Below are 22,512 nucleotides of genomic sequence, written 5' to 3'. Positions count from 1 at the left end.
CAGGCCAGCCTGGACATGAACAGGTGACAGGGGAGATAAGGATATGATTTGGGATTTGGGGGCTGGAAGAAGCCCGTTACTTTTCCCACCTGTACAAAGGAAAAGAAGAGAAGGAAATTACGGCCCTTTTAAAACCCCATGGATCCACCGTAAGCCACTTGTTTCTTTGTATATCCAGGATAATGGATTCATGGAATTCGATATTTAAAAGAGACCTTAGACAACATTTTGTAATCCCCTCCTCCCACGTCACTGAGAACCAAGGTGCGGAAGTGACTTACCCAAGTCACACAATGTGATGGTAGTGACCTTTAGGTTTTCATCAATGGTTGGTGCCATATCATAGATTGGTTAAAGAGTTCCTGAAAAGACATAGAGAAAGGATTCCCCAACGCAGTAAAGCACAGGTTAATTTTGAAAAAGAGGAGGGACAGAAAAATTTATATTCTCAACAGTTCAGAGCTGGAATGAAACTACAGGATCATCTATCCTAGAATGGTAAATGACAATTCTCCCCTGTTCTTGCCCAAGACACACTTTGCTAATCAATGCTTGCACCCTTCTCTCTGGGTCTGGGTGTAACTTCAGAATCCTTTTGTCACAGTGTTCTGAGTAGCCACTACCAACTGATTGATGCATGAAACTTTTTTGCCAATCCTGAAATCGTTCAGCTCCCATATTTTACAAGTTGCAGAAGCCAGAGCCAAGATAGATTTGCAACAAATAGAGCTGAAGTCCAGTTTCATAATCTTAGATACATACCCATTTTCAGAACATCATATGACTTTTCACAGATAGATCTAGTATAAGGCTAATAACAGAGATGTGTTCTTCATGAGGGTATTTTAGGCTTGGAAATAAAGGAAGGTAGGCATGAGTGGTAGGGACTGAAGTGGTGAAACTGTAAAAGGAGGTGGAGGCCATATCTATGGTCATCATCCACTTGATAATTTATCTCTATAGTTACATTAGCTTAGAGTGGTAGGGATGGAGGGACTTGGTTCGATTAAAGGAGAGAAACAAGAAACAAGAAATGTAGTCCTTAATACAGCAAGAATTTTACTTATGTTTTAAACATCTTTTCAACTAGTTAGGATAAACTCTGAAGGTAAATACAGAACAGAAAATTTTAAGGTAATTGATCTGGGGAATAATGAAACTGGATGATCCCTAACTTACGTCCTTTGCCCCTGCTTCAAGACTTCAGAGTAGGGAGAAATGAAGTTTGGATTAGGAGTCCCTGCCGCGTTGGCAATGGTAGACACATCATCACCTCCTGGACCCTGAGATGACCTCTAATAAGTGGCAGAGTCAGGACTCAAATTTCTAATGCTATACTAAATCTCATGAAAGCACGGGCATGTCTGAAGAAAGAATGGGTTGCTAACGGTCAAGGAACAGGCAGGAGGCACAGGGAGCAATTTTGAGAAATCTGACGGGGAGAGGGTCTTCATGCTGCTCCTCTAAGGATTGTACACCTGGGCTTGGGCCTCTGAGCACATCTTAAGAAGGACCACTGCCTCAGTTAAACTACCTCTCAGCATAAGGTCAGCATGGAGGGGAAGGGAGGTGTTGAGAACATATTGTCCTGAAATGTGTGTATGTATGTATGTATGTATACATAAGTGTGGGGTGTGTGTGGGTATGTGTGGGTGTGTGTGTATGTGTGGGGTGTGTGTGCATAATTATAGTACAGGGCGAAAAAAACTACAAATTAGTATTTGTATAAGGACTCAGAGAGCAGAACAGTCACTCAAGAATCCAGACCGGGCACATGTACATTCCTATCGTACCTTTATATCTAACCCCCAACTCAACTCTGTGCACCTCCCTGGAAAAGGCCAGCTCCCCCCTAGGACACATGTACAGCCTCTGTCTTGATAACCAATCACCCTGTAAAAAGTAACATGGAGTCCAGAGCCAGCTGCTGCTCAGACCTAGGATTGGCCTGCTTAGAGCACCATTCTGGAGAGCAAAGATCTCACTAAAATGACAAAAAGAACCAGAAGAAATTTGGAAAATCAAAAGAACTAAAACAAAACCTCACAAGTTTTCAAAGGGGTAGGTTGTTTCACAATTTCTGTGAAAACCTGCTTGGCTTCAGGCCTCACCCAGTCCATCTGGGATGCCGGGATTTGCCTCCATAGACAACCATTTGGATAATTTTGGGGTGGAAAGATCTTCTGGGAGCTTAAAGAAAGCTGAGCCCCAGAGCGGAGAGTGACCCAGGCCGCCCAGCCCATCATAGCCACCAGTAAATAGGAGCCTCTGAACTCCCAATCTTGACAGCCATTTCCTCTTTTTCAGCACAAGTGGTCTGAAAACCAGGATCGGAACTATTAGTCTATGTTCCAAGGTTGTTGTGAAGATGTGTTAAAGCAGTGTCTTTAACCACCCCACCTTTCCACCCCCACAAGCAGCCTAAAGCTATACCTTTAACTGTTTTTTCTCCCATCTCTGACTCACTTTACCCAATCCCCTTCTCCTGCTCCAAGAAATTTCCTCTCACAGTAACTGCCTGCACCAAATTCTTGTCCCAGGAGGTGCTTTTAGAAGAACTCCAACTAAGACAAAGAGCAACTTAAGTTTTCTTCATCTCCTTCCCACTATAAAGCTCCCATCTTCACAACAAGAAGAAAGCTGAACAAACTAAAAATCAACACCTCTTCTTAGATCCATCAGAGAATTAGGGTCGCGGAGCAAACTGCTACCCTGAAAATGGGAGAGACAGATGATGAATACAGAGAATCACAGCTTATCAGAGCTAAATGCCCAGGAGCAGGAGCCACCACTGGAACCAGTTTCGGTAGGAAAAATTTTAAACTGTGTTATTGGCCAATTGCTGGAGGCTCAGTGAGGCAAAGCTTGAGAATTAAAAAATCGGGGTCTTAAGGGGGTTCTCACCCATTTGTGAGTTTTCCCTCCAGAAGCACCACCAGATTTTCACTATGAAGATGGAGAAAAATCTTCCCGTGCTCCTGACCAGAAGAGGAGAAAAATAACCATGTTTTAAAAACACTCAGAACTCTCTGTTCTTAACAAGGTCTGCCCTCAAGGAAAACTATTTTGCGGGAGCATAACACACTTGGGTATTACAAAAGTATAACTGACCTGGGGGATGGGAACGACCCCACTCCTTCCCATGTGTGCCTCCCTTTCCACCTGGTAATGAAGACAAAGTCCACCATGCTTACAGTGACAAGAGAGGAGAGCAGGGCATATGCTCAAGGTGGCAGGGCCATCTCTGTTCTTCTCTGAAAGAGGAACCAGATCTCACACAGGTCAGACTAATTCTCTACTCCTCTCATAATAGCTGTGAGAGGAATAAAGAATTCTATCAGCCGTCCAGATTTCTCAACACACAATTAGAATCGCTTAACCACCAAGCCATGGGAGAGATTTTAAAGATTCTCTAAGTTCCATTCTTTACTTTCTTGCTTTGTAATGGTTAACATTTGAATTACAAGTAAAAATTCAGATGTTATTCCTAGAGTGACTCAGGAACAAAAGCACTGGACTTAAAATTAGAAGCCAAGGGTATCTATTCCACCTCCAGCATTTACTGAGCTACTTAATACTTAAGCTCTTTGAACCTTAATGTACTCATCTATAAACTAGAAATAAGACTACGCATCCCATTAGATATAATGATATGTGTACTATTATGATATAGATATAAACCATAACTACAAAATGTCAAATAATGTTATTTTATAAAGGAAAGAATATATAAAGGTTTGAAATAGTAGCACTAGAATGGAATAGAGCATTTGAACTCAGTATTTAAAAAGTAAAGAAGAGGTAAGAAAGGAGAGGGATATTTAGAAACCAAGAAAGCATCTGTGTCTATGTGTTGTGGAAAAGAAAAGCAGAAGGTAAAAAGAATCAATTTCAGAGCACTTTATCTCTTAGACTGTACCTTTAACCCTTATCTATGTCGTCCCTACAATAACTCAATAGCTTATCACTCTTAATAAAGAATGTTTCAGAATGGAGACATCTAATGGAGCTTTCTAAAATACGATGTCCAGGTCCACCTCTGGAAATTGTGATTGAAAAACAGATCTGGGGCTGGGGAGAGGATGTATCTTTAAAAAGCTCCAAGAATGATACCGAAATACACTTCTGTATAAAAAAAATCACTCTAAATTAAAAATCTGAAGCTCGGGAATATCGAGCCACTGACTCAGATCGAACACATGAGTGGCAGAGGTAGGAGGTGAAGCCAGGGGCTTTACCACCCGGGTGTTTTTTTGCCACCGTGGACTCTGGAAGGCGAGGTCTGCCTTCATTAGCCCAGCCATTATAGCTGAGTTGACTTGGCATCAGGAAGCAGCTTGCTCTCTGGAGGATGGACTCCAGAAGATAGCCACAGTCATAATGTATGAATTTAATTAACAGCACTGCACACTGAAATCCAGGGAGGAGAGCTACGAGAAATGGAGACAGATCACTCAGGACCATTGCAATGTGAGGCTGGGGAGACTGTGTGCAGTCAGCTGACGGTCACAGAAATCAGCAGAATTTGGCTTTTTACCTCTGCAGCTTCAGTCTGGCCATGAGAGTGCAGCTCGGGTCTTGGTGGGATCCTCATAACTGTCTTGTTGTCAGTAAGAATTTTTAACCCGTGCAAAGAGCAACCAACACCCCAGACCAGTAGCAAGAAACGAGCAGGCTCAAAGCCAGAGACCCATAGAAGGGTGGTCTACTGAGTGTTTTAAAGGACTCTTGATTTGACCTCAGTGTAGCTGTTTTGCAAAGGTTCAGAATAGTGCCCCCAGGGATAGTTCAAGAAATTCAGGCAGGCGTACTTTCACAGTCTGACCCAGAGTCTCCCATTGAAATTATTGTTTTCTCCTGAGTTCATTCCAACAGGTCATTTTCACAGCCTGTTTCATGTACCTCTCTGTGGGGCACTCTTTATTCTTGGCCACAGGATAAAAGATTAGGTTTTCCATTGTCGTTGGGGGAAAAAGAGGTCAAGTCTCTTTCTCTCCCTGCCAACTCTTCAGAGATTTTTTTTTTCATTTTTAAAATCCAGATACATTATAATCCTGTTTCAATAAAGAGGGGCTTGGCTGTCCCTGTGAGCACCTTTAATTATTAGGTATCGGTCAGATGTGTCAGGTCTGCAGAGAGAGATCAGTGAGGGCTCCTGCTTCCGAACAAAACCCACTGTGCACACGACACACTCCGAAAATGGAGAGGCTCGGAGATTACAGGTGATGAATGCTGCTTGAGGTGTCAGTGCTATTACACTATTTTCTCGCCTTGCTCTTCCTTTACAGACCCACGATTTATAATGCTCTGTCATGTCCAATTTCAGTCACAGCCTGATGGATGTCATAAGGCTGTAAACACTCTGAGGTTTTACTTTTCTGTATATTTTCTCCTACTTTGTACTTGTTAAAATCCATGTCACCCAATAATGGATTAATTTTTGGATACACTTTTTGTTCTTTTTAAGCTCCTGAGGTTTGGGAAACAAATTTTCTGAGGGCTAATATGCGGAACTGAGCTGAAAAATTATTCTGTCACAGATATTTAGGGAGCAGAAAATGAGATGCTGTCCCAGGGAATTTGATAAACATAAAGAGGATCAGACTCAGGGTGAGAGGACCTGGACTTGGATCCAGGCTGAGCCAGCAGTCGACTGCCATGATCGGGACAATTCGTTTCACCTCCTCGTCTCAGCTTCCCTTTCTGCTTAAAAAAGCATTGGACTAGATGGTCGCTGGGTTCATTTCCAGTTCTGGCATCCAATGGGTGGATCAGGGCCCTGGATCTAGATTAAAGAATGCAAAGAAGTCCTCCTGTATCACCTGTTAGTGCTGTTGACACCATCAGGTTGTCCCAAGTAGGTAGTGGAGTAGTGAACTTGAGTGCAGTCTTCTGGAAGGTCAAAAGTCTACCTCCTGGTAAACTTGCTTTTCCCTCAGGTAAAACTGAGGACAAGATCTAGAAAGTACCTGCTAGAAGAGGAGAAGAACAGTATGTATAAGTCAGTGCCTAAGAAGACGGAAGAGTGGTGTAGTAAATGGGACCACTTACCGTGTGAAAGGGAAGATGCAGGAGATAGATGGCTGCCTGGAATTATCAAAGACCTTTCACTTTCAAGAGGATGCAAGGTTATCCCCGATAACGTCAAAGAGCTGAACTGCATACAGGAGAGAAAAGCCACAAGGTGAGCTTTTCATTCAGCATAAAGGATAACTGAACAAAACTGCCATTCCAAGCTGAATAAAGATGGTGTGGGTTGCCCCACCCACCAGCTCCCTCTCTCTAGCATCCTGGGAATTTCGATGTAACATAAAGAGGACCGCATTAAGAATTAAAGACCTGGGTTGGAATCCAAGCTCTTCCAGGAATGGGTTGTGGTGACTGGGCAGGGTGACCCCATGGTGAAGACATTGAATAGTTAGTTCAGCACCAAAGTTCGACTGGAGGACATGACTTTAAGGCTTATTATTATGTAGTTCCCATTCTTTCATAGATGGAAGCACAAAGAATGTAAATAATTTCTTCACTATCACACAATTGCTAAGTGCCCGTGCCTCGGTTTTAAACCAAGTGCTCTAGCTCTAGAATCTTGTTCTGATGCCCTTCTCACTTCAGGCCTTTTCACATGCTGTTCTGTCTGGCTAGGAGGTTCTTCCATCTCTTCTCTCTGGCAACTCCTTTCCATCCCTTAAGTCTTAGCTCAGATATCTTTTTCTCTAATAAATAAGCTTTTACTGCTTCCCCACATTTAGATTTGGTGCCCGTCCTGTGTGGCCCCCTAGCAGCTGATATTTGTTTATCTATAACAATTTCACACTTATAAATGCATTGACTTCGCTATCACTCTTGATGACTTGAGTTCTTTGAGAGCAGGAACATTTTCTAGCTGGTACAACATTAGACAGAGTTTAAATGGAAAAATTCAAGGCTGAATAAGCTAGTCAAGTTATTTTCACTTGCAAGGAAGGGAAAAGATATTCTTATGAAGTAAGAACTCAGATAGTACTTATATCTGCACTTCCCAGAAACCGTATTAAAATTGTGCCCTGAAAGATAAAATAAAAACTCTAGGTTGGAAATGTCTTTAGTGCTTCAATATTAAAATTTGCTGTTGGCATTTGACAAGTAATTTTTTTTACCATATTTATGATGTGAACCATTACAATGTGAACCATCATAAATATGGTAAAAAAAATTACTTGTCAAATATTCTTATTATTTTGCATAGAGATTTAATCGGTAATATGTAACTTTCACAAGGCAGAGAGTTTTGCACATTTTGATCACTCCAAATCCAGTGACTAGAAAAGTGTTTCATGCATAGCTGGTGTTCAAGAAACATTCGTCGGAGAATGAATCAATTAACTAGAAATAGATATTGAATCAAGTCCAATGCCTTTTCTCCACCTAATTATTCTTTTTTAATAGTTAATGTTCTGATTTGCATTCATCAATTTCCTAATATTACCACCCTTGCGTACCTAAAATTAACTCTTCTAATTGACTGTATAACATTCCTTGAATACATAGCTACACTTGATTTGCTAAGATTTTATAACAATCTTACATTAGATGTTGTTGCTGTTTTATATTTTGTGTTTGTTGTGTGTCTATGTTTGTTTTATTTTTGTTTTGCCTACCCAGAATTAATTCTCCTTTCTCTTAGTAAGGGGCTCGATTTTTTTTCTTTTTTCTTTTTTTTAAGAATTACTGCTTCCTCACTATCAGCACATAAGGTTCGGGTCAGGCTAACTTTACCCTTGTTCTAAGAATGGACACATAATCTACTCCTGGCCATTTGGGATCTGGCCACAATTAACGGTTCAGTGATTGGTGTGAGAACCAAGCCAGATCAATGAGATCCTGTCTCAGGGTGTATGCTGCAGTTGTCAGTAGAGAGATGTTCTTATTCTACTGGAGTTCTAAGCTGATAAAATATCAGCTTGTACCTGCTGGTGAACGCCTTGCCACAGCCAGATGAGAGTGTCTGGAGATGAAACCATTACAAAGGAAGGTTTAAGTACTTGTTTTCAGCATACCAAAGGACATATTCCCATATTTTTTTTGGTAGCATGCACAAATAAGCTCCTTTTTTTTCTTGTCAGTTGACACAATTATCATAATATTAATAAATTAGAATTGTGTGTGCATGTATGAATATATGTTTTTTGTGCTTTCTTTATCAAGTTTGGCATCAGGTCTATGTTAGCCTCATAAAAAAGTTTGGAAAATTTTATATTTTGTTTATACTCTGCAATATGTTGGAAAGCTAACTACTTACACCTTCTCCACTTGTATTCAGAACACATTGAAAAGTAAACACTAGAGCTAGGAGTGAATGAAAATACAGTATACTCTTTATTACTGGCAAAGCTGTACTGAAGAACATAGTAAGCTCTGCAGAAGAAATGGGTCCCCTGAACTCAACTTTCTAATCACTGGAACGACGGCCTCTTTCACTGACATTCCTAAGCCCACATATACAAGGTGGAGAGGGTCAGAGAGTCCTGTCTTAAGTCAATTTTGGTCATTTCAACGTTCCTAAAGAATTCTATATTTCACTTAGATTCTTCATGTAGCTACACATTTCTCATTCTTAATGCTTTATATTTTTATCTTCTCCCTTTATCCAAAGCTTAAATTTCTACCATTTACTGAAATAACTGTCTTTTCTCTACTGCTCTGCATTTTCACCTAGATTACATGTCAGATACCCATATATATTGGGAGTCAGATTCTGGCTTCTACATTTTAGTCCATTGGTTTATATTTCTGTGCTAACACCGCACTGCTTTAATAACTGTGCCCTTATAACAAATCTTCATATCTCATAAAGCATGTCTTCTTACCTTGGTTTCTTCTTCAAAAGTATTATGTCTATGCTTGACTCTGTGTATCTCCACATAAATTTGATACTCAGCTAATTAAGTTACAAAAAAAAATATCTTTGGGATTTTGATTGAGATCATATTGAATTTTTAGATCAATTTGGAAGAAAAGCCGTATTTATAATACTAAGTGTTTCAGTCTATGAGCATATTATGTCTCTCCACTTGGTTTGGTCTTTCTTAATGGCTCTCAACAATTTTTTATGGCCGTGTGCAAGGAGGCTTTACTCATCTTTTGTCAGACTCGATCCTAGATATTTCATATTTTTTATACTCTAATGAATGGTATATTTTTAGAATTTTATGTTTTAACTGCTTGTTGCAGGTATACATAAATACATTTGATTTTTGTGGAAAGGTTTTACATATAGAAAATATACAAAATTTTTGTAATGAAGTCATTTGAATGTAATGCATTATCCTTTTAATATATTGCTGAAATCCATTTGTTACTTTTCTTTTAGGACTTTGTATGTATATCTGTAAGTGAAATGTACCTATAATATTTCTTTTTTATGCCATCCTTATCAGATTTGGGTATCTAGACCAGGTTGATCTTAAAAAACAAATTAGAAGGTGCTCCCTCTTTCTATTACCTGGGATAGTTTGTGTAAGATTGGCATTATTTCTTTCTTAAATGCTCAGTGGAATTACTCAATGAGCCATTTTGAACTTGAGTTTTTTTTATTTTGTGTTTCCCATTTATATGATTTTTTATTGTTTACTCTTTTTTCATTTCCTTACATTATCTGATTTAACTGTCTTTTTTATTATATTATTTCTCTCTTGTGATTTTTTTTTTTTAGTTCTACTATGCATTTATATTTTCCTAATGGTTAGTTTCATATCTTTAACAAATTGACTCAAACATATTTAAATACAAATTTTAAAAGTTAGATGCTAACTATGCTTATATTCCCTCAATCAGAGACTCCAGGAATGCTTTTCCCCACTCCATTCTTCTCTTGCTTGTTAACATGATTGAAAGTTTTACTCTTAGTTGTTAAAATATTTATTTTGATATTCCTCTTCTATTTTAAGAAATTTGGTTTATATTTAAAAATGAAATTTACTGTATTAATTGAATATCAGTACTTTTCTTATATATTTTATCTTCCCCAATTTAATTTAGAAGGCATATTTCTTTAAGTCTTTTGTAAGATGTCGATGGGTGCATACTTTTTGAGTTCTTAAAGTCTTTGGTTGAAAAACCAAAGGAAGCACAGTTTTTTTCTATTGATATTCTTTAAGTATTTCTCAACATCTTCTAGCTTCCAGTGTTGCAGATAAGAACTTTAATGTCAAAATCATTCTCTTTCCCATGTAAGTAACCTATTCTCTCTTTTTAGAAGAGATACTGAAATAGAACCAAAGGCTTCCAAGGACTACTTTTAAGAATCAAGGCGTAACAAGGCAGCAACCTATAAAAAAATCTAAATATCAATCTGTACCTTGGGACAATTTTGTAAAATATCAGAGTAAAAAATGTTCAATTTCTAATTTTACTCATTAACTTTTTAAATAATTTTTAAATATTTTGGTAAAATATAGAACATGAAATTTACCATCTTAAACATTTTTAAATGCCATTTCAGTAGAATCAAGTACAGATTATTATGCAACCAATCTTCATAACTCTGAATTCTTTTTCTCTTGCTCAGTTGAAACTCTAGACCATTAAACAACAACTACCCATTCCTCCCTCCCCTAGTTCCGGGCAACCACCATTCTACTTTCTGTCTCTATAGAATTTGACTACTCTAGATACCTCATAGAAGTGGAATCATACAGTATGTGCCTTTTTGTGACTGGTTTATTTCACTTAGCATAACTTCCTTATGGGTCATCCGTGTTGTAGCAAATGTCAGAATTTCCTTCTTTTCTAAGATTGGATAATAATCCACTATATGTATGTACATTTTGTTTATCCATTTGTCCATTGATGGACACTAGGATTGCTTCCACCTTTTGGCTATGAATAATGCTGTTATGAACATGGATGTACAAATATCTCTTTGAGGCCTCACTTTCAATTTTTTGGGATGTATACCCAGAAATGGAACGGCCATGCTGTTTTCCACTTCAGCTGCAGAATTTCACATTCCTGCCAACAGTGTACAACACAAGGGTTCCAATTTTTCCATATCCTGGCCAATATCTGTCATTTTCTGTTTTTTTGTTTGTTTGTTTGTTTGTTTGTTTGTTTTTGATAGTAGTCATCCTGATGGATATAAAATATTATCTCACTTCAGTTTTGATTTACACTCTCTAATGTTTAATGCTGTTGAGCATTTTCATGTGTCTTTTGGCCATTTCTACATCTTTGGAGAAAGTCTATTTAAGTCCTTTGCTCATGTTTTTAGTCAGGTTGTTTGATTTTTGTTGTTGAGTTGTAGGAGTTCTTTATATATTCTGCATATTGTACAATACGTTTTTTATTCCTGGAAATTAAAATTTCACCAAAAAAAAGTTTATTGGTCTTACTTTTGTTAATTATATAATTCTGTGCTTTTAATCCAAAAATGTTTATTTTTAATCAGCTCCAGAAAATTTTTTTTTAAATTTTGTTTTTCCATTCTTTCTTTTTTTCTCCTCTGGAATGCTTATCTTTGCCAATTATATATTCTGAATCTATCCTCCACTTCTCTTTTATTTTCAGCAATAATTTTTATTGATTTGTCTTTTTTGCTCTATATTTTGGAGTATTATCTTTTAAGTCTATTTTTTAGATCTATAATTCAGTTTTCAGTCCCTTCATGTTTTTTCGCTCCTTCTACAGATTGTTTTAATTTCATAAATTGTTTTTAAATTACTTTTTCTAATTTTTTATTTTTTTCTTATTATCAGCTTTCTCTTTTATAATATCTTCCTGAATCTCATTGAAAATTTATACCAGAGAGTCCTCTTTCTTGCTTTCTCTTTTCTCCTTTCTTAGAGTAACAGGCTTTACTCTATTTTGACTTGTCAACATTATACTTCTCCCTCTAGGTTTCTCATTTGCTAAATTTTCAGTATATGTTTCTTCTCCTTCTTTCCTCCTCGTCCTTCTCTTCCTCTTCCTTCTCCTCCTCCTCCTCCTTCTCTTCCTTTTCTTGTATTTTTATTCTTTTAAACATAGTCCTAGACCTGCCAGCACCATCAGCCAGTGTAAGTTCCCTCAACACTACTAAGGCTGGGCTTTTGGGAACTTCCAGGCATTTGTCCCTTTCCAGGTAGATCAACAGCAACTGGTAGACAGGCTAGAATTTTTGAATTAAGGAAGAGGGAGGGCCGTTATGTCCATGAACTTGTACCAGGTACATGAGAGGGAAAAGCGGACACTGGAAAAGAGTACTGTCCGTCAGCAGGACTGGGCCACCCAGGAAAGCTGATGCCAGAAGGACCAAGCTCCTCCTGGAGCTGCGAACAACACACTAAAGGTCAGCTGGCTCCTCTCAGGCTTTGCTCCTTTCCCTCTGAGGCGCAAGCCATCACCCACTGCAAGCAGATCTCAGGAAGTTGCCTGAATCATCTCTACATGGACACCGATGTTGCAATAAGTCAGGTCAGACCTCTTCCAGGCTTCCTTTATTCCTTGGCTTCTGTCCCATGGTTAATCTATCTCCAAGGAGTACTGACCGAGATAGGGAGTGAGTTCAAAACATGTTGTTAGAATATTTCATTTTTCCTCTACGTTTTCAAAAAATATACTGTTATTTAAAAACTGATGAGAACTTATGGCATAGTGGAAATCATTTCACGTGTGGAGTCAGAGACCCCACACAAGATTCATAGCCCGGAGCCAGCCAGCCTATATTCCTCATCGGTGAAGAAGGGGTGATGGAGTGGGCCTGAGCCTCTTCCCAACAACCTTGTGAAAATCAAACATTATGGATGTGAAAATACTTTCTTGGAAGCAAATCACTATGAGAATGAAAGCCGATGTTATGACTAATGTCAGTAAGAATTAGAGTTGTAATAAAAAAGGAATGGTTTGCCTCAAGTATCAACAGACCTCCCTGTCACTGGAAGCATTCATGAGGAAGTCGCACAGCCCTCTCTTAGAGATGTTTGGGGAGGTGAATGCAACAGACATTAGAAGCATTAATCTCCAAGTCCCTTTTCAATTTTCTAGAAGTCTGTAATTCATCCAGCACTTGGAACTATCATAGGCCTGGAAACCACAATCTCCCTGAAGTTAAACTCAACTCCATGAATTTAAATCCAGTAGGAGTAAATTTATATTTTAAATCGGGATAAAGCGTGGCCTCGATATGTGGCTAATGCACACAGACTTCTCTTTCACTAATAACAGAAAACAAATTACAGTGGGAATTCTCTAGGAAAATAACCAGCTACAGCCTATTGTCATCTTTCTGCCCGGTTGAGGGAGAGGGGATCCCAGACTTAATTAGCAAAATTTGACAAAGTCTCTCTCGAGCCCTGGGCTTCAGGCCCACCTGCTCCTGTTTCCTCCTTGGCTCAGAACTTCAAGTCTCCAGACTGTGCCTAGATATGATATAAATGGATGAGCTCATAGGCTACAAGTTATCAGGAAAAACCATCCACCCCGATCAAATAAAATCTTAGCAAAAATTGTATCTCTGTCAGTTTTTATATCCAACATGTTTTAAAAACTAATGAGCCCTTCTGGACTTCCACTGGAAACTAACATTAAGCCCCATCCTCATAAAACCAAACTACCAGAATGCAAAATGAAAGGGACAATCAATCTAGCTGTTGAGGCTTTGCTTGATTTACTCGATTCATTAATTTAACCAACACTTACCAAGAATCCTTCATGTGCTGAGGCACTTGGCACAGCACCATGGAGGGTATCCAGAAAAGAACTGGTGACATGTTCTATCTCTAAGATATTTATGGTAATACGTGCCAACAAACTATGACAAAGTAGAAACTAACAATGATAAGTAGAAGTAGAGGTTCAGTTAAGGGGTGAGTGGAACATGGGAAGGTTATTTCTTTTCAAGAGAGTTGGGGAAATTTTCCTGGCCAGTTAGTATTTAAACTCAATCTTGAGGAATGGAAAGCACATAGATGTGCCAGAATGAAAGTGAGCCAAGGCCTAGAGACAGGAATACTCATAGGACAAGAAGCTGATACATGGCATTTATCAAGTGCTTATTGTGTGCCAGGTGATGTGCAAAGCTCTTTAATCAAATTATTTCATTTGACTGAGAAAACTGAGGCACAGAGAGGTTGAGTAGTTTCTTCGAAGTCACACAGCCTAGAAGTGATTGAATTGATACAATGTCTAGTGGTGATTATAGGAGGCTGTGTAAAAGCCACTGACTCTAGATGAAGAGGCATTTGATGCCAAGCTTAAGAGACCAATGTGTCCAGTTCTTGAGATATTATTCTCTCTAGATCTTAATATTGAAAAGATTCAATGAATTTGTCATTGACTAAATTTTCCATGAATCATAGTGGTTTGAGAAATCTTGAAAATCTAGACTTCTTTGACAGAAGTGAGAATGGTCCACTGCTATTATTTACCTCTCCACATAGTTCTTAGCTCCTAATTCAGCAGAATTCTAAGATGACCTGAGAAAAATTTTTTTGTTAGTTGGAACCACCTGATCCTGGCAGAGGAGTCGGGAGCCTTGGGAAAGACCCTTCGTGAAATAGACTGGTACAGAATGAAGTTCACTACTCACTTTTGACCGAATAAGAAGTCCTATTATGTGGAGGATAGATAGAATAGACTAGAACAAGAGTCAGCAAATCAGAGGTCAGCAAACCAAATTCGGCTTGCCACCTGTTTTGTAAATAATGTTTTATTTAAACAAAGCCACTCTTAAAATATCTGGCCCTTTACCGAAGAAGTTTGCTGACTTCTGAAATAGAAATATCTAAGAATTCTAACGTATTCGTATTGGAAGGAAGAATGAAGATCATTTAATTCATTCTCTTCTACCCTTCCCCCAGCCTTTCCCTATCCCCGACACCCACCCCACTGCCTGTCCCACCCTGCCTCCGCGCACACCCACATAAAGAGCTGAGCCCCAGAGAGAGAAAGAGATTTACCTAAACTCACAAAACTGTTAAGGGACCATAACTGGGGTCATTAACCATTAGACTCACGTTCTTTCTACCACACTAATTCTGAAAGAACAACCAACTTGTTTTCTAAACAATTACTCAGTAACTAATTCCTAGCACCATCCTTTTTCAGGATGTTGTGGGGGAATGAGAGTAGCAGACACATGGTACCTTCCCATCATACGGTCTACATTAGAAGTAGTGACAGACCTCATACAATAAAGTTGTACCTTAACATCCACTAAAGTTGGCGTATAAGAGAAAATCAAACAGCACCAAAATTTCCCTTTAAAGTCCCTCAGGAAGGTCCCACAACAGAAACTGACTTAATGTCTCATTGAGTCCAACACCATTAGCTGGCCCTTCTGGACTGGCACTGATTTCTGCTTTTTGGGGATGTCTTAAATGAAGTAGCTGGGTTGCATTTAGCAGTCACGTAATTCAAGATGCCTTACAACTTTGAGTAGCACACAGAGAATGAGACACAGTGAGGATGTGGTAGGCCCTCACCTTCCATTACACACTCTGCTTGGCCTGGGGCCTCTGCTTATATAGTGGAAGGCCAGGTGGCCTTCTCACATCATTCGAATTATCTTCCTGCTCTTCTTTTCCTTTCAGTTCGTGTAGTTGAATGAATGTAAGATGTGCCTCCACCAGATATTTGAAACAATTTAAGGCAATGTGAGGTAAAGTTCTCTGTGACTAGTAGAGATTGCCCATGTTGAGGCATGTGTGGAGTATGTGCCTGTACGTGATTCAGGCACAAATGAGTAGAGAGGTGAGAGATTTTCTCGAACAGGAAAGTCTTTGTGGAAATAGCAAAACGATGTGGATTTTGTATCAGAGATATACAGAATCCTAGAATTAGAATGTCATTTGAGGGCCATAGGCTCCCAGACTATGCCCAGTAAATGAACTGCACCTGCATCATCTTGGGCAGACGGCCTTTGCCTGAACCCTCCAAGTGGCACGCTCACTATTACCTAGGGGAGCTCACCTTGTGCTTACACAGCTTCGATTGTTGAATAATTATTCTGCATATTCAAATGAATTTAATAGCTTCCAGTCCTATGTCCCAAAGCTGTGTAACATGAGCCTCTTTTTCCTTTCCTCATTATAGTTCTTAGGGTGCTTGTTCAATCAGATCCTCTTCCTTCCCCATTTGTTTCCTCATCATAAAGCAGCATGGATATATATATATATATTGCATGTGTGTGTATGCATGCACATGTACATACATGTTGGGATGTGTAAGGGAGAGAGGGGAGGAGAGAATTACAGCAGTTCAGAGTTAATGGAGTATAAAAACCACATGAAAGAGGGACTTGAAACACAGCCGAGCCATACTACACAAGGCTTTATATGCCACACTGAAAAGGTTGGGCTTTAGGTAGGAGAGTAACACAGCCTGATTGGCAGTTTAGAAAGATTTTTCCGCCTATATTAAAGCAAAGACATTTGCAACACCAGCATGGGAAAGCCCATTAAGAAAATACTTTCGGAGACCAAAGAATGAGGCCTGAGCAAATCAGAGGGTGCAAAGATGGAGAAACAAAGATGCATTCGGGATGTGGTGATAGAAAGGAATCTAAACGTGGGTGGTGAACACAAAATAAAATATGTATGTGACTTATCGTTGAATTATACACTTGAAACTTATGAGATTTTATTGATAAATGTTACCCCAATAAAAAACAAATTCAAATTAAAAGTTTTTTAAAAGAAAGAAACGTTCAGGAGAGAACCAAAGACTTGGTGACTTATGTAGACTTTGAAATGGAGAGAGATGAGGGATGATGCCAAGGGGCGGTGAGACAGCCAGCGGATGGAATATCTCCAAAAGGCTGCCACTATCAGAAATTTTATTCCATGGCTTCGAAGTCCTCCCAGTGGGCTCTCTGCAGAGGGAGAAATGATACATTAACTGCTGGAGTTGGCGAGGGACAAGGAATAGGAAACACTAATTACAGGCCAAGATAATTAACCAGCAGGTCTGGGATCAGCTGCATGTAACCTCAGCTCATCTGTTTCTGAAAATGACCAAGGGAGGATATGAGGAGAAGAGTGTGGGCAGGACATTTTGCAAATGCTAAGGGAGCAGCTGAGCTCAGACCTTGGTGACACTTGAATTTAATGTGCTTGGAACTTTGGCTCCAGTTTCTGGAGCCCTTGGGGTACTGAATGCACTGCAGCCAGCCGGTCAGTTGTCCAAACATTATGCCTCTAGGCCCCTAATTACTGGGCTCCCCTTTAGCTTTATTGCTACACTCCATTAAGGGCTTGTTGGTGACATGCACAGGAAATGGATTGGAGGCCATTAGACTGTCCAGGTTGAGAAAGGTCAGGTCTCGCCTCCTGAGAGAAAAGCCTAAACTCTAGCTTTGTAATTTGGTGGTTGAAGCAGAAGTATCAGAACTAGAAAAGAAGAACATGTTCTTCTCCCAGCCCATCCATAATAGCTTTGAGCAAGCAAATTGTTGCACTTCACATAGGCTTTGTTTATTTATCTGTTACCTGGGACATAAATGATCTCTCGTTGGAAAAATCAGATTATATCAGAGGCATGAGAATATGCATTTAAGGAGCTGTTGTCACTGCTGTTGGTGTTAACTGCTAACCTGAACATTTGGGTACATTGGACGGGAAACAAAGAAACCAGGGTTTTAGTTCTATTTCAGCTAGTATGTTGTATGCCCTTGGGCAAGTCACTTCTTCTCTCTAGGCCTGTTTCTTCATCTGAAAACTGAAGAGATTGGTCTAGATCAGTGATTCTTAACAAGAAATGTATATTAGAATTGCCTGTGGAAATTCATAAAAACCAGGTGTCCATACTCTACCCCAGATAATCTATTAAAGTAGATTCTCAGAGAATATTAGAATCTCATGCTGGCTGAGAACCATTGGAATGAACAGTCAAGCCCTGCCTGCCTCCTATGTCTGCATTCCCATTTCCCTCATGCGTGGAATTATTTGATCCTCAGCCTCAGGATAAGCCTGCACACAGCCTCCAGCATTGATGCTGTCTTCAAGCCAGAGCTCTGGAGCTCAGCACCAAGTCCCCTGGTGCTAAGCTGGCTCTGACCTCTTGTTTTAGTCTGGCCTCTGAGCCCCGGCCAGCAATCAAGACGTGGCCTCACCTTGTTTCCTGGAGGAGCTGCATTGTTGGACTTGTCCAGCCCTGACTGATAGGACATTGTCTTGCTTTTCTTAGAGTCTAGGGTCCTATTCCTGAACTCCAGGCTAATGGGAGGAGACCTGATACCGGTTCAAAGATTGCCTTGCTCTGGACCCCCTTCTGGGCTCATTCAAATACCCCTTGCTGTTGGATCCCTCCTTTTGTTTTGTCACATGTCTCTGCCACACAGAGAATCCTAACTTCATCCAAGATTCATGCTGGACACCGATGTGTCTTCCTTCCCAGGACTATATGTGGCCCCCTCACCCACCCAAGGAGGTGTCATTTTCTGCCTGCAGCCTGCCTTCAGCCTATGGCTTCATTCTTTACCTACTCCAACCTGATTCCACTCTGTCTGGCCACAGCCAAGGTCATCTTGATCAGTTCTGCTCCACTGTGAAATTTCAGTGGTTTTTAAAACCCTTCCCAGGTGAACGTCAGGACCAAGCTGGTTGCTTTGGACCTAAGGAAAACACTGCACCTATCAGGGCCTCAGTTTTCCAACATCTGCCTTATAAGAGCATTATCTCTGACTCTAATGCTCCTCCCCATCTAACTAAACTAGTTCTACCTGTCCTTGGGCAGGTAGACAATGTCTTAGACATTGCTTTATAACGCAGATTTCCTTATCAACATTCTTCCACCACTGTTATGTGCTCTGATAGAAACCTGTACTTTTCCTATGCAAGTCCTTAAACTCATGTAATTATCAGCTTAAAGCCTCTTTCCCCTACTAGACCATAACGTCCAAGAGGGCAGAAACTGCCTTGCTCACCAACATTAAATCCCCCATGCCTGGAACATACTAGATGTGAAACATGTGTCTGATGACCAACAGAGGAAATGTTGGATATGCCTGGCACAAAGCAGGTGCTCAGTGAATATTATTCCCTCCTCTCTGTTCCTAAAGAATATCGTGAAGCCCATCCCAGGATGTGAGCCTCCAGCACAGTAGGGTACCAGGGAAGAGCTGAGCTTGTTCTTGAGGTCCGTGTTGGCCCTCTTTCTGGGTTCTGTGTAATCTATAACCCTGGCAGGAGCCACAAGCAACTAGAAGTCTGGTAAGAATGATGCCTATTTCGGAACTTCTCAACATTAAAAGAATCTCACCTGAGGCTTTGTATCGTTCAATAATTCCCCCAGGTGATCTCAGTATGCAGCCATGAATAAAAATGACTGATCTGGTCCAATCTCCATTTTTCAGATATGAAGGTGAAATAAAGAAGGAAGAAGAATTAGCCCTAGAACCCACAGTAGCTCTAGCAGAACTGGAGCTAGAACTTAGAAGAGCTAACTTTCTACCCACGGCTTTTCCCACTGCACCAAGTAACAAATTGAAATCCCCTTTATTAATTGCAGAGGCGGCTTTCTTGGCATCAGACTACGCTGGGGGCAGAGAGCTTGTTTTTTCCAACATAGAAAATCTGTTATTAAAAGCCTGTTTATGCAAGAAAGATATAATTAAAAGTGAATGAGTGTAATTCCTTTATCTCAATGAATATTAATTAAAGGTAAACACAGCATCAATATTCATTTAGAGGAAGATGGAAGCTAATAAGCAGACTGTTCATACCAGGGTTGTATCATATCAGAAAAATAACAGAATGACAGGACCCCAACAGCAAAACGTTGCTCTATTTTCCTCAAATCTTTTTGGATATAGAAATTAGCCAAAATGCAAATCTGTCATCAGGTTGGGCTTCATGACTGTGCATGTCTGTGTGGGCACAGCCCTCAGAAAGTTTTAAGCTGTAAAGACTCTTCTTAATATGAAGTCAGCATGCTGGAGAGACAACTGGCCTCTTCAGCCCTCTGGGAGAAGAAGAGGCCAAGGACCAGCCATGATGTTCTGGGCTGTGAGCACTGGAAGAATGGCAAAAGCACATTACCTCCCCAATGAAGAATTCCCAAAGCCCCAGCAAGTTTCCAGATCTGACAAATCAGACTCAGCTGGGGAGGCCTTTGAAAATGCAGATTGCCAAGCCTCACCCTGGTCCTTCTGAATCAAAATCTTTTTCATATTGAAACTTTGTTAAAAGCATTTTAACAAACTCTCCTGTTAATTCTGTTTTTCATCCAAGCTCAAGATCTTCGTTTTGCCAGGTCAGGTTAGGGTCTTAAAAAATGTCATTCACTAATTCAGTCATTCATCTGATAAGTATTTATTAACCATCAGGCACTGTGCTAGTCACAGGTGAATACAGAGACTGGTAGTCTGTTTTCTAGTTCTTTCTGGTCTAGAAAGAGAAACTAACACATTAGAAATGTAATTATAATACACAGTGATGACTGCCATCACAGAGGGAGGAAAACAATAGTGTGGGATGCAGAGGCAGTGAACTCAACTAAGAATGAGAAGTCCAGGAGCACTTAACAGAGAAGATTAATGGAGAGCTCAGAGGAGTAGTATATTCTCCCAACAGTGAAGGTGTGAACCCTTGGAAACGTAGTTGGAAATTGGATTTACTACTGGAAGACAGAGAGAATAGTGTTTTGTGAAGTTGACGAGTCCTGGATTGTGAACAGCATGAACACCATGTAAAGGCATGCGGGTTTCACCATGTCAAAGAGGAAAAGAGATTCAGGAGACTAACCTACTCATTGGTGAGCTATGTTTGGAATGCATTCAGAGACTGCAGATTTAAATACCTCTTCATCATATCAGTCTTAGGATCAAACAAGCATTTGGAAGATTTGAAAAACAAATGCGAAATGGGAGGATGATATCTACTTAGGAGCCAAGACAGTAGGTATTTACTAGATGTTGAAAGAATCAATCGATACCCTCCTAGAGAAGCCAGGTGTGTCCCAAATGGGTGGGGAGAGGAAGAGAAGGTACTTCAGGCTAGGCAAGACTTGGTACTGGGTCCAGCAGCGGTGCTCAGCAAAGGTGCTAATCTTTATCTTAGACCAAGAACGTCTCCACATAGGCTTTTTTTTTTTTTTTTTTAACCTATGATCATGGGCAGCCACCTGTCAAGCTCCTAATGCGAAAGGGAATATGCTTGGCTACAACAGTGCAAACAACAATGTGGGAGGTAGCTCTGACAACCAGGAGGGGTTGAGCTCTGTACTCATCCTGGTCTCATGTGGTACATTCGAGAAGGGAGTAAATACATTCTCTTCTTTCTGAGAACCTGTCTTCTAGAATCAGAGTTCTTTAGCTCTGGCAAGGCCCATAGAGCTCCTCCATACCAACTCTTAAACCTCAGAAATGGACAAAATGAATGAACGTCTGAGGGTGCAAGGACCCTCCCACAGTCACTCTTTCATCTAATCCCGCCTGAAGTGTGTGACCTTTTCCCTTGAAGTACCTATCATCTATCCCCTGGTTAACAAACTCAGCTGCACTTTGGAATCACCTGGAGAGCTTTAAAAACTATTGCTGTCTAAATTCCAGCCCCAGAGATTCTGACCTAATTAATACAGAGTGGGGCCTGGGTTACAAACTCTACCCTAGGGCTGTGCAGCTAAATTTGAAAGCCAACACTCCATTGTTAATCTCAGTCGAATAGTCAACCAGTAGGTGTGAGAATGAAATTAAGCAGTTATTCAGCAATTGTGGTGAATTGCTAAGACTGCTATTCTCATTTTGATCCAGGATTTATTTTCCTTTAATACATATCTCGCTGATTTTCCTTTCAGCTTTTAAAAGTAATTCATATGATTGCTGCAGTCCCAACAACACAATAAATATATGTCTCTATAATCGAAATTTAAACTGTATCTATATTTTCCCTTACTTATAGCAACAAAAATGTTAATGTCCTCTTCCCCGGCATTAACCACAGGAATCATTTTGGATTGGGGATCTAACATAACATTGTTTCTTTCTTTTCTAGTCAATATTTATTAAGTTTTAATTAGAAATTATCTTTGAAATATTTGCCTATCATTTTTTTTGTTGTTGAGTTGTATGAGTTCTTTATAAATTTTGGATATCGACCCCTTGGCAAGGTTGATATCCAAAATTTATAAAGAACTCATACAACTCAACAACGAAAAAACAAACAATCCAATTAAAAAATGGGCAAAAGCCTGAATAGATATTTCTCCAAAAAGGACATACAGATGGATAATAGACATATGAAAAGATGCTCAAGGTCACTAATCATCAGAGAAATGCAAATTAAAACCACAATGAGATATCATCTCACACTTGTCAGGTTGGCTATCAAAAAAAAAAATTAACAAATGTGGGCAAGGATGTGGAGAAGAGGGAACCATTATACAGTGTTGGTGGGATTGCAAAATGGTAGTACAGCCACTATGGAAAACAGTTTGGAGGTTCCTCAAAAATAAGAATAGAACTACTTTTTTGGTTCAGCAATTGCACTTCTGGGTATTTTTCTAAAGAAAACTAAAACACTAGTTTGGAAAGATCTATGAACTCCTATGTTCATGGCA

The 22,512-nt window shown here is 39.8% G+C and overlaps 1 long non-coding RNA gene across 2 annotated transcripts; it reads right to left on the bottom strand.

Moving 5' to 3' along the window:
* LOC120592864 (uncharacterized) lies at window positions 1-13,751 on the bottom strand. Of its 2 annotated transcripts, XR_005650225.1 has the most exons (5): window positions 13,657-13,751; window positions 6,052-6,157; window positions 5,823-5,972; window positions 282-362; window positions 1-89 (listed from the first exon to the last, which is right to left on the bottom strand). It is a non-coding gene; the product is annotated as an uncharacterized LOC120592864 (long non-coding RNA). The 2 variants fall into 2 exon arrangements; XR_005650224.1 differs by lacking the exon at window positions 13,657-13,751 and having other exon boundaries at window positions 6,052-6,208.
* Window positions 13,752-22,512: the final 8,761 nt, after the last annotated feature.

This window comes from Pteropus medius, unplaced genomic scaffold, assembly GCF_902729225.1.
Source record: "Pteropus medius unplaced genomic scaffold, Ma_sr-lr_union100, whole genome shotgun sequence".
Classification (NCBI taxonomy): Eukaryota; Metazoa; Chordata; class Mammalia; order Chiroptera; family Pteropodidae; genus Pteropus; species Pteropus medius.
Note: the sequence above shows the minus strand (reverse complement) of the source record. Positions and strands in the feature narration are given on the sequence as shown.